Source organism: Balaenoptera physalus (genome assembly GCF_965194825.1).
Source record: "Balaenoptera physalus genome assembly, contig: HAP1_SCAFFOLD_2346, whole genome shotgun sequence".
Taxonomy (NCBI): domain Eukaryota; kingdom Metazoa; phylum Chordata; class Mammalia; order Artiodactyla; family Balaenopteridae; genus Balaenoptera; species Balaenoptera physalus.
The window spans coordinates 27,931-39,510 of NW_028124461.1; the positions used below are offsets into that span (position 1 = coordinate 27,931).

Below are 11,580 nucleotides of genomic sequence, written 5' to 3' on the forward strand. Positions count from 1 at the left end.
TGCCTAACAAAAAATATATTGACTTCTTACTAAAATCTCCAGTTCATATAACCAAGGGGTTTATACCTTCTCCTTTAAAAGTGATATTCCTGGGGGGAGGGAGGGGCAAGATGGCAGAAGAGTAAGACGTGGAGATCACCTTCCTTCCCACAGATACAGTAGAAATACATCTACACGTGGAACTGCTCCTACAGAACACCCACTGAACGCTGGCAGAAGACGTCAGACCTCCCAAAAGCTTTATTTTATTTTATTTTATCATCTTTATATCTATATATAAAGTACAGTCTTGAGCTAGTACAGGTAGCCTGAGAGTCTTAGAGGCCTTTAGTTAAAGGAATCTAGCCAGCGAACATAATTCTCATACTAAACTGCCACAAGGAAGAAGTTAACTTACCCTGTATGTCAGGGTCCAAAAAAATTTAAAGATGTGCCTAATGCAAAAATAAGTTATAAAGATTTAGGCCAGTCAAAAACTAACAGCAGTTTCAGGTAGAGGTGCATGCCTAATGTAAACCAGCATAGTTTCCATTTACTGCGTTCTTGTAATCACTGAAATAAAAACTTCTACAAGATTAAAAAAAAAAAATTCACCGATTAAAGTAAGTGTACAATTCACTAGTTCTTAGTATTTTCACAACCAATATTGCTATCTAATTCCAGAACATTTTTGTCACGCCCCCCACAAAGAAATCTTGTATATGTTAGCTGTTACTCCCTATTTTCCCCTCCCCAACATCCCCTGGCATCCACTAATCTACTTTCTGTCTATATGGATTTGCTCATCCTGGACATTTCATAGACATGGAATTATACAATATATGACCTTTTGCTATTGGCTTGAAATATTTCTCCCTTTAATAGTGTCAGTTTTTCGGACTTCCCTGGTGGTACAGTGGTTAAGAATCCGCCTGCCAATGCAGGGGACACGGGCTCGAGCCCTGGTCTGGGAAGATCCCACATGCCGCGGAGCAACTAAGCCCGCACGCCAAAACTACTGAGCCTGCGCTCTAGAGCCCAAGAGCCACAACTACTGAAGCCCATGCACTTAGAGCCCGTGCTCCTCAACAAGAGAAGCCACCGCAACGAGAAGGCCACGCACCACAACAAAGAGTAGCCCCTGCTCGCCACAGCTAGAGAAAACCCGCGCGCAGCAACGAAGACCCAACGCAGCCAAAAATAAAAATACAAATAAATAAATAAATAAATTTATTTATTTATTTAAAAAATAGTGTCAGGCTTTATCATTTTAATTCTGTTAGTTTTTCTTTATGTATTTGGGACTTGCTTATACTGCATTTGTCTTTTAAGTCATATAGGAGAAAAACTGAATTACAAACAAAAATACATTTATACTGTCTTTTGTATTTCCTTATGTAGTGGACATACTCCACTGGAAAAGAGAAATCACCATACCTTTTGATGAACTCATTTGCTGGCATGATGGAGTGAAATCTAGCAGAATGTCAAGCCGATTTCCCCCACAGGACATTTCCTTAGTGTCAGGGTGGTACAGGATGATGGGGGACTGAGCCAAGAAAGCAGAGTGAAATTTCCTGCACAGTCATGGCACGAACAAACCAAATCCCGCTAGATAAAGGGGCCTGTGACAATCATTAGGTCTCCTCTTCAAGACATTTGCCAGTTTTTGAACCTATAGAAAGCAGGAAGCTTAAATACCTAATGCCTGAGGGAGAGAACTTTCCAAAGTGAGGAATCAGAGACCTACCAGACTCACAGTAAAAACCCAGAAGTGCCATCCCCAAGAAGGGGGCTGAGTCAGAAAAAGTGAAATCATCTGCAATGTTTCAGTGTTTATGAGACAAATTTTCATTGAGAAAGTGTAACGGTAACAAATACATAGCTGGTCTCTCCTTACATTTGCCATACTCTGAAGCTGTGAGAACTGAGAGCCTAAAGAGCTGAATTCAAACATCTGAAAGACTGAAGTCAATAACTGACTGTATTTATTGAAGAATCAAAGACCTGTCAGGCTCACAGCAAAAATCCAGGGAGGCCACAAATCAGGAAAAATCATAGGTAGCATGAGACAAGTAAAGCTCCAACCCAGTTCTGACCTAGTAAAATTCCTGAAATGACTGAAATGATCAGCCACTCTGATTAACAGAGAAAGGGGTAAATCTTCTCTGGTTCAAAGTAATAGCATCTTCAGTCTCTATGAATTTTTTATTCACCATGTCCAGCACACAATCAAAAATTATGAAATTCCTGAAGCAGGAAAAAGTGACTAAAAATTAAGACAAAAAAAAAAAAAAAAAAAACAAAACAAGAAAAATTGATTTAGAGGGAATTCAGATTCTGGAGTTAGCACAGAACTTTAAAATGACTATATTGAGAGTAAAAGATGGGGATTAATAGATTAAAATATGGAGAATCTCAACAGAAAATTGGAATCAATTTAAAAAAATCAAATACAGATAAATGAAAAATAAGAAAACTGATCCCCAGCAGACCTTAGGGAATACTAGAAGAAATTTTTTTAGGCTGAAGTAAAATGGCCCAACATAGAACAGAGCTGGCCTCTCCGTCCCATATTGAACTCGAGTTGGAAGAGGCGAGTCCGGTCTCAAAACGGAGGTAAAACCGCCGCCCGGTCGCCCCCAGCCCGACTCCGGCCGTCGCCGTCGCCGCCGCCGCCGCCGTCGCCGCCGCCGCCGCCGCCGGGGGTGGGGTGGGGAGGAGGGCCATGATCCAAAGGAACCAGAACAGTTGAGAAAACTGTTTATTGGTGGTCTGAGCTTTGAAACTACAGACGATAGCTTAAGAGAACATTTTGAGGAATGGGGCACACTTACAGATTGTGTGGTGATAAGAGACCCCCAAACAAAACGTTCCAGGGGCTTTGGTTTTGTGACTTACTCTTGGGTTGAAGAGGTGGATGCAGCAATGTGTGCTCGACCACACAAGGTTGATGGGCGTGTAGTGGAACCAAAGAGAGCTGGTTCTAGAGAGGATCTGTAAAGCCTGGTGCCCATCTAACAGTGAAGAAAATTTTTGTTGGTGGTATTAAAGAAGATACAGAAGAATGTAATTTGAGAGACTACTTTGAAAAGCATGGCGAGATTGAAACCATAGAAGTTATGGAAGACAGGCAGAGTGGAAAAAAGAGAGGATTTGCTTTTGTAACTTTTGATGATCATGATACAGTTGATAAAATTGTTGTTCAGAAATACCACACTATTAATGGGCATAATTGTGAAGTGAAAAAGGCCCTTCCTAAAGAAGAAACGCAATCTGCTGGATCACAAAGAGGTCGTGGAGGTGGATCTGGCAACTTTATGGGTCGTGGAGGAAACTTTGGAGGTGGTGGAGGTAACTTTGGCCGTGGTGGAAACTTGGTGGAAGAGGAGGCTATGGTGGTGGAGGTGGTGGCAGCAGAGGTAGTTATGGAGGAGGTGATGGTGGATAGAACGGATTTGGAGGCGACGGTGGTAACTATGGCGGTGGTCCTGGTTACAGTAGTAGAGGAGGCTATGGTGGTGGTGGACCAGGATATGGAAACCAAGATGGGGGATATGGTGGCGGTGGTGGAGGATATGATGGTTACAATGAAGGAGGAAATTTTGGAGGTAACTATGGTGGTGGTGGGAGCTATAATGATTTTGGAAATTATAGTGGACAACAGCAATCAAATGATGGACCCATGAAGGGAGGCAGTTTTGGTGGAAGAAGCTCGGGAAGTCCCTATGGTGGTGGTTATGGATCTGGTGGTGGAAGTGGTGGATATGGTAGCAGAAGGTTCTCAAAACTCACAAGAAAAGGGCTACAGTTCTTGGCAGGAGAGAGAGCGAGGAGGTGTCAGGAAAGCTGCAGGTTACTTTGAGACAGTCGTCCCGAATGCATTAGAGGAACTGTAAAAATCTGCCACAGAAGGAACGATGATCCATAGTCAGAAAAGTTACTGCAGCTTAAACAGGAAACCCTTCTTGCTCAGGACTGTCCTAGCCACAGTTTGCAAAAAGTGCAGCTATTGATTAATGCAATGGAGTGTCAATTAGATGTACATTCCTGAGGTCTTTTATCTGTTGTAGCTTTGTCTTTTTCTTTTTCTTTTCATTACATCAGGTATATTGCCCTGTAAATTGTGGTAGTGGTACCAGGAATAAAAAATTAAGGAATTTTTAACTTTTCAATATTTGTGTAGTTCAGTTTTTCTACATTTTAGTACAGAAACTTTAACAAAATGCAGCTTTGAAGGTGTTTCCTTGTGAGTTAACAAGAAGATCATTGTTAATTAATATTTTGTATGAATTTTGCTGAAGTTAACTGTAAAGAAACACCTGCTGACTTGCAGTTTAAGGGGATCTATTCTCCCCATTTCCAAACCATGAAATGAATGGGCTCTGACATGTGGAGAGAATAGATATTTGTGTTTGCAATGTGTGTCTTAGATAATAGACTTGGGTATTTAAATTAGCATATTTGTGAATTTAATAGCATTAAGACTTACTTCAAATGAAAAATCTCAAAATTCAAAAAAAAAAAAAAAAAGAACAGAGCTGGGAGCTCGATTGGAGCTGCCTGTGGGGGAGGAGCGCCGCCGCCGCCGCCGAGAGCTGGGAGCTCGATTGGCGCTGCCTGCGGGGGAGGAGCGCCGCCGCGAGCTGGGAGCTCGATTGGCGCTGCCTGCGGGGGAGGAGCGTCGCCGCCGCCGCTGCCGCCGCCGCCGCCGCCGCCGCGAGCTGGGAGCTCGATTGGCGCTGCCTGCGGGGGAGGAGCGCCGCCGCCGCCGCCGCGAGCTGGGAGCTTGATTGGCGCTGCCTGCGGGGGAGGAGCGCCGCCGCCGCCGCCGCCGCCGCCGCGAGCTGGGAGCTGGATTTGCGCTGCCTGCGGGGGAGGAGCGCCGCCGCCGCCGCCGCCAGCTGGGAGCTTGATTGGCGCTGCCTGCTGGGGAGGAGCGCCGCCGCCGCCGCCGCCGCGAGCTGGGAGCTCGATTGGCGCTGCCTGCGGGGTGGAGCGCCGCCGCCGCGAGCTGGGAGCTCGATTGGCGCTGCCTGCGGGGGAGGAGCGCCGCCGCCGCCGCCGCCGCGAGCTGGGAGCTGGATTGGCGCTGCCTGCGGTGGAGGAGCGCCGCCCCCGCGAGCTGGGAGCTGGATTGGCGCTGCCTGCGGGTGAGGAGCGCCGCCGCCGCCGCCGCCGCGAGCTGGGAGCTCGATTGGCGCTGCCTGCGGGGTAGGAGCGCCGCCGCCGCCGCCGCCGCGAGCTGGGAGCTCAGTTGGCGCTGCCTGCTGGGGAGGAGCGCCGCCGCCGCCGCCGCCGCGAGCTGGGAGCTCGATTGGCGCTGCCTGCGGGGGAGGAGCGCCGCCGCCGCCGCCGCGAGCTGGGAGCTGGATTGGCGCTGCCTGCGGGGAGGAGCGCCGCCGCCGCCGCCGCCGCGAGCTGGGAGCTGGATTGGCGCTGCCTGCGGGGGAGGAGCACCGCCGCCGCCGCGAGCTGGGAGCTCAGTTGGCGCTGCCTGCTGGGGAGGAGCGCCGCCGCCGCCGCCGCCGCGAGCTGGGAGCTCGATTGGCGCTGCCTGCGGGGTGGAGCGCCGCCGCCGCGAGCTGGGAGCTCGATTGGCGCTGCCTGCGGGGGAGGAGCGCCGCCGCCGCCGCGAGCTGGGAGCTCAGTTGGCGCTGCCTGCTGGGGAGGAGCGCCGCCGCCGCCGCCGCCGCGAGCTGGGAGCTCGATTGGCGCTGCCTGCGGGGTGGAGCGCCGCCGCCGCGAGCTGGGAGCTCGATTGGCGCTGCCTGCGGGGGAGGAGCGCCGCCGCCGCCGCCGCCGCCGCCGCCGTCGCCGTCGCCGTGAGTGAGGAAGCGCCTCGGTCAGGCCTGCTGAGGGCCCTCGCCGACGCCTGGGCTTACCCGCCGCCCCGCCAGCTCCGCTCGTTTCCCGTCCCCCGCGGCCCGGCGCGGGGCAGGCCTGCCGGGGCCATGGAGGACGAGGTGGTCCGCATTGCCCAGAAGATGGACAAGATGATGCAGAAGAACGCGGTAGGCGCGGCGGGCGGCGCGGGCCGGAGGGAGGCTGGGCGGCGGGCGGGGGTCAGTCGGCCTGAGGGGTTTCCCGGCCCGCGGTGAGCGCGGCGGGTGCCGCGTGACGGCGGCGAGGCCCGCGCTCTGGGGAGGGGTTCCTGGGGAGGGGGGAGCTTCGTGTCCCGCGGCCGCGTCCCGGGCAGGGGTCCTGGGGGGCGTCCTGTCTCGCAGCCGCGTCCCGGGCAGGGGTTCTGGGGGGCGTCCTGTCCCGCAGCTGCGTCCCGGTCAGGGGTTCTGGGGGGCGTCCTGTCCCGCGGCCGCGTCCCGGGGAGGGGGTCCTGGGGGGGTCCCGGGGAGGGCGTCCGGTCCCGCGGCCACCGGCGCTGGGGCCCGCCCTGGGCGCCCGAGGCCCCTCGTGATTAGCGCAGCCCGGTAAACTCCATCGAGGCGTCCTCCTCATTATTTTAAACGTGACGGTGGTAAAGCCTCGCTCGTTTAGCTGAAGAGTGCAGAGAGCCCTCCCTGTTTGAAAGAATTCGTTGTCTTTCCCGGGCTCATTGGCCAGCAGCGAGAAAACAACATCAAACAGAGGTTTGTGATCAGTTTTAGACATGAAACTGTTCAAGCAAAACGTGAATTTCCTGGATCTTATTTTTGAGGAAGGCTGAACATTCCCTTGATTGTCTCAACTCTCCTGCATGTTTGCTTAGCAATTAAAAAAGGTGAACTATGCCAGTGTACTTGGCAAGTTGCTAAACTTTTTGGAAAAAGTGGATCTTGTTAGGCCGCGGAGTGCGGGGAGCTGTGTTTAAGGCACTGCCGCCGACGAGGCTGTGCTGCCGGCTGGATTTGGACACATGTCGTTGCTGGTCCTCTCAGTGGTTTACGGTTGCTACCGGTGGCGTTTTCTGTTACTGATAACGTGTGCACGTGAACGTGTTCTCTTGTGGTTTGTATGAGGTGCTCCAGTTTTTGCATTTCTGTCCACCTGTGTGGGTCACTCTCAGTCCCTTGCTTCCGAGTCGTCTATATTTTCAGCTAAACTTCTGAAATTCCAAGTCAAACGAATGTGAAGGAGAGAAGGGCTGCTCTGATTTGCACAGCACTTTGGAGTTACAAAGCGTTTGTGCAGAATTCTTTGGCGACTCACGACAGCTGTGTTGCATTCATTTTACAGAATAAGAAACTGAGTCAGACCAAGCAGTTCACCTCCTTAAATGAAGTGTGCGTTGTGGATTAAGCCAGGACCCGAGTTTCCTGCTGGGCAGCATGCAGAAGTAATGTTAAACACCGAATTCTTAAGACTTCAGACTTGGTGTGCGCCTCTTTTCCTTTAACAGGTGCATTGCCCGGCGTGTAATTTCATACCCTGTTAATCTGTCTTTGCAATTTTGGCTTTTTAAAGTACCTCCTGTTTGTTTTCTGTTCCAGACGTTGCCTGTGCCATTTATTTTTTCTGTTGATACAGGCCTTTCATTCCTCACTGCAAGTGATGAGTTCTGTATATTTGATTGGCTGAACGTTTCTGTTATTCTGTTTAAACTGGCAAGTTTTTTTTCTTTGCCTAGAGAACCCTAGACTCCCCTAGTAGAAGCTGGCTCCTAGGGAAAAAGGCCGTTTCTTGGGTAATTTTTTTCTCGAACTCAGGCTATAAAATGTGTACCTTTTAATCATCTAGTGCACTAGGTGTTTTTGTTTGTTTCCTTTCCTTGAAATAGACGTTTCCTAGAAATGAGGAATTCCTTAGTGAGCAAGTATGGAGAAGACCAGTTTGTATTTATCTGCAGTTCTCAAATTATAAACACATAATGCGTCAGCAGGAGAATGAGGATAAGCTCCACAGATAATCCTCAAGTCTCATTTTTCTTTTCAAATCTTATATTTCTAGTAGTACAGAACTTTACCAATATAAAAACTTGCCCCCCCCCCCCAAAAAAAAAGAACAGAACTGCAGGAAAGAGCAAAGAGCACTTAAAGTCTGTGTGTGTGTTTAATATATATATGTACATATACCCAGGTACATACACCTTTATATTTATATGTTGTTTTGTAAATAAATGACAATAATAATGTCTTGTGGAGATGTAGAACAGAAGTATACAACAAAAGCACAAACAGCAGGAGGGGGCAAATGGAGTTAAACTGTTAAACCTCCATGGGATGGTTCCATGGAGGAGGCAGAGAGGGGGATGGGATCCTCGAAGAGCTGCTGAAGACCTTGCATTTTTTGCAGATCTCTTTAGAATGCTACTTGTATATTATGCTCTCACTGAGTGCACCTGGCTGAGCTATGGCACATTAGCACGGTAAACATTTGTCAGATTTGCCCTAGTCAGAAAATTTTCTATACCTGCCATCCTGCTTGGCACTTAAAATAGTTTTTTTTTTTTAAGGTCTCTATGATATAGGGATGATGGGTGAAGAAGGTAGGCTGCAGGGTAATAATGTAGTATGTATGATCCCATTTTGATACAGTAAACAGAAAGTATTAAATGCATGCCTGTTTGTATGGGCAGTGAGTTTGCATGGTTATCTCAAGAGGGAGGGAATGGGACGGGTAGAGAAAGAGATTGACCACAGGCTATTGTTTTACTTGTTACAAGAGGCATGTGTTGCCTTCATTTCTGATTAAGCTTTTTGTTTACAGATTATTGTAGGTTTACATGCAGTTGTAAGAAATAATAGTGAGATAGGTCCTGTGTGTCCTTTACCCAGTTTTCCCCAATGGTAACATCTTACAGAACCATAGTATACTGTCACAACCTGGGTATTGCCATTGACACAGTCAAGATACAGAACATTTCCATCCCACAGGATCTCTCCTGATGCCATTTTATAGCCACTGCTGCTCCCCCACTCCCCACCAAATCATAATGATCTGATAGTGCAGTGGATAAAGTTGCACTAAAGTTTTTGTGCAGATGATCAAGGGAAAATAGCCCCTGGGGAAGATGGCCCATCTCCCAGTCCCCCGGCCCTATCTGTCCCTGGCAACCTGTCATTTCAAGAATGTTATGTGGGACTTCCCTGGTGGCGCAGCGGTTAAGAATCTGCCTGCCATTGCAGGGGACATGGGTTTGATCCCTTGTCCGGGAAGATCCCACATGCCGCGGAGCAACTAAGCCCATGCGCCACAATGACTGAGCCTGCGCTCTAGAGCCCGGGAGCCACAACTACTGAGCCCACGTGCCACAACTACTGAAGCGCGCGTGCCTAGAGCCCGTGCTCTGCAACAAGAGAAGCCACCGCAGCGAGAAGCCCGCGCACTGCAACAAAGAGTAGCCCCCGCTCGCCGCAACTAGAGAAAGCCCACACGCAGCAACGAAGACCCAACGCAGCCAAAAATAAAATAAATTAACTAATTAACTAAAAAAAAGAATGCTATGTGAATAAAATCATATAGTGTGTAACCTTTTTTTTTTTTCTTAATTAAAAAAAAGTTTGTTTTTGGCTGCGCTGCCGGTTATGCGATCTTAGTTCCCCGACCAAGGATTGAACCCAGCCCAGGTAGTGAAAGTGCTGAGTGCTAAACACTGGCCCGCCAGGGAATTCCCAGTATGTAACCTTTTGGATTGGCCTTTTTCAATCAATGTAATTCCCTGGAGAGTCATCCAAATTGCATGAATCAATAGTGCTCCTTTTTTTTAAAAAAAATATATATATATATTTATTTATTTATTTATTTGGCTGTGCGGGTATTTAGTTGCAGCATGCGGGATCTAGTTCCCTGACCAGGGATGGAACCTGGGCCCCCTGCATTGAGAGTGCAAAGTCTTAACCGCTGGAACACCAGAGAGGTCCCAGTGCCGCTTTCTTTTTAATTGCTGAGTGGTATTCCATGGTTTGGCTATACTTCAGTTTGTTTAATCACTTGCCCATTGAAGAACATCTGAGTTTTTTCCCATTTCTTGACTATTACTGAGAGAGATGCTGTGGACATTTTTTTGTGCGAACATGCGTTCTCTGGGGTAAATGCCGTATGGTATGTGTTGCTTTTTTTTTTTTTTTTTTTTGGCTACGCTGTGCCACATGTGGGATCTTGGTTCCCCAATCAGGGATCGAGCCCGTGCCCCCTGCATTGGGAGCTTGGAGTCTTAACCACTGGACTGCCAGGGAAATTCCTGTATTGCTCCCCCTGCCCCACTTGATTGATTGATTGATTGATTGGTTGATTGGCTGTATTGGGTCTTAGTTGCGGCACGCGGGACCTTCGTTAAGGCATGTGGGATCTTTTTTGTCATTGCGGCGCACGGGCTCTTCGTTGCAGCATGAGAGCTTCTCTCTAGTTGTGGCGTGCGGGTTTTCTCTCTCTAGTTGTGGCGTGCAGTCTCCAGAGCGCGTGGGCTCTGTAGTTTGCTGCACGTGGGCTACCTCATTGAGGTGTGCGAGCTCAGTAGTTTGGCGCGAGGGCTTAGTTGCCCCGCGGCGTGTGGGATCTTAGTTCCCCGACCGGGAATCGAACCCGCGTCCCCTGCATTGCAGGGCGGATTCTTTACCACTGAACCACCAGGGAAGTCCCTGTATTGCTTTTTTAAATTAAAAAAAAAAAAAAAAGGAGAAGCAATTAGAGGTACAACAACTAATTATAAGATTGCCTCTCAAAGTACATATTCAAACCCTACATTCTTGGTGTACATAACTTCTTTATGTTGATTTCTGGTGTTTAGCTCTAGTAACAAGGCAATAATAATAACGCTGTAGTTTTCTTTGTTTCTTTCAACAGATGATCTGTGTATTTATTACAAAATAATTTTTTTTTTTTTTTTTACAAGTAATATTAACACTCACAAGCTACCAGGAGGCAAGTAATGGTTAGCGCTGGTGTGGTTAACTCCTTTATAGATAGGGAGGTTGAGGCATGGGTATTGTGGAATTTGCCATGTTTAGGCATGGGTATTGTGGAATTTACCTAAGGTTATAACACTGTGTTCTGACTCAGATTCATTCAGATTTACTCCTTCTCTTTCTGTCTCCTGAATTAATAACTCTTTGTAATTTTGACCTAGGTGTGAGGACACGAAAAGGGTTTTTTCCTGTACCTGAGGTTTAGTGCTTGTTTTATAGAAGCAATATAGTATAGTGGTTAGAGTATGCACTTTAGCATCTGATTTTTTTTTCTTCTTAAGTCTTTAATGAATTTGTTACAATATTGCTTCTGTTTTATGTTTTGCACATGCCGGAAAGGTAATAGGCCTTGGCCCCTGGGCCTGGACTTCGTCTCTTGTGCTGTCTCCTGTCCCTGTTGCCGCCGCGCGCTGGCCCGTCCGCGCTGTGTCAGGGCGTATTGGTCGTCTCGCGGCTCAGTTCACAGTAGCTGAAAGGGACAGTGTGTTATGTTCTGATTTCTCCCCATCGTTTTCAAAGGGAGGCTCTGGCCATTGCTCCTCGGGTAAAATGCAGAGGGAGTGCTTTTTAAGATGGGACTGTCAGTGTTGGGGACACTCCTCAATTACCAAAACGGAATCCCCTTCAGTTCCTCCAGCTGTGTTGTTTTGGCACAGAAAATGTGAGTAATAGGAATTTGGAACTAAGTTGGAGTGAAAAAACGCACCGGTCCCGCCGAATTTTCCATCGAAACAGTTGATTTGTGTTGTCTCTAGGAATT

The 11,580-nt window shown here is 48.5% G+C and overlaps 1 pseudogene across 1 annotated transcript; it reads left to right on the top strand.

Annotated features, from left to right (window-relative positions):
* Positions 1-2,559: 2,559 nt before the first annotated feature.
* On the top strand, positions 2,560-11,293 carry LOC309654234 (heterogeneous nuclear ribonucleoprotein A3 pseudogene; annotated as a pseudogene). Its single transcript has 2 exons — positions 2,560-3,749; positions 11,280-11,293. The product of its transcript is annotated as a heterogeneous nuclear ribonucleoprotein A3 pseudogene (transcript).
* The last annotated feature ends 287 nt before the right edge of the window (positions 11,294-11,580 follow it).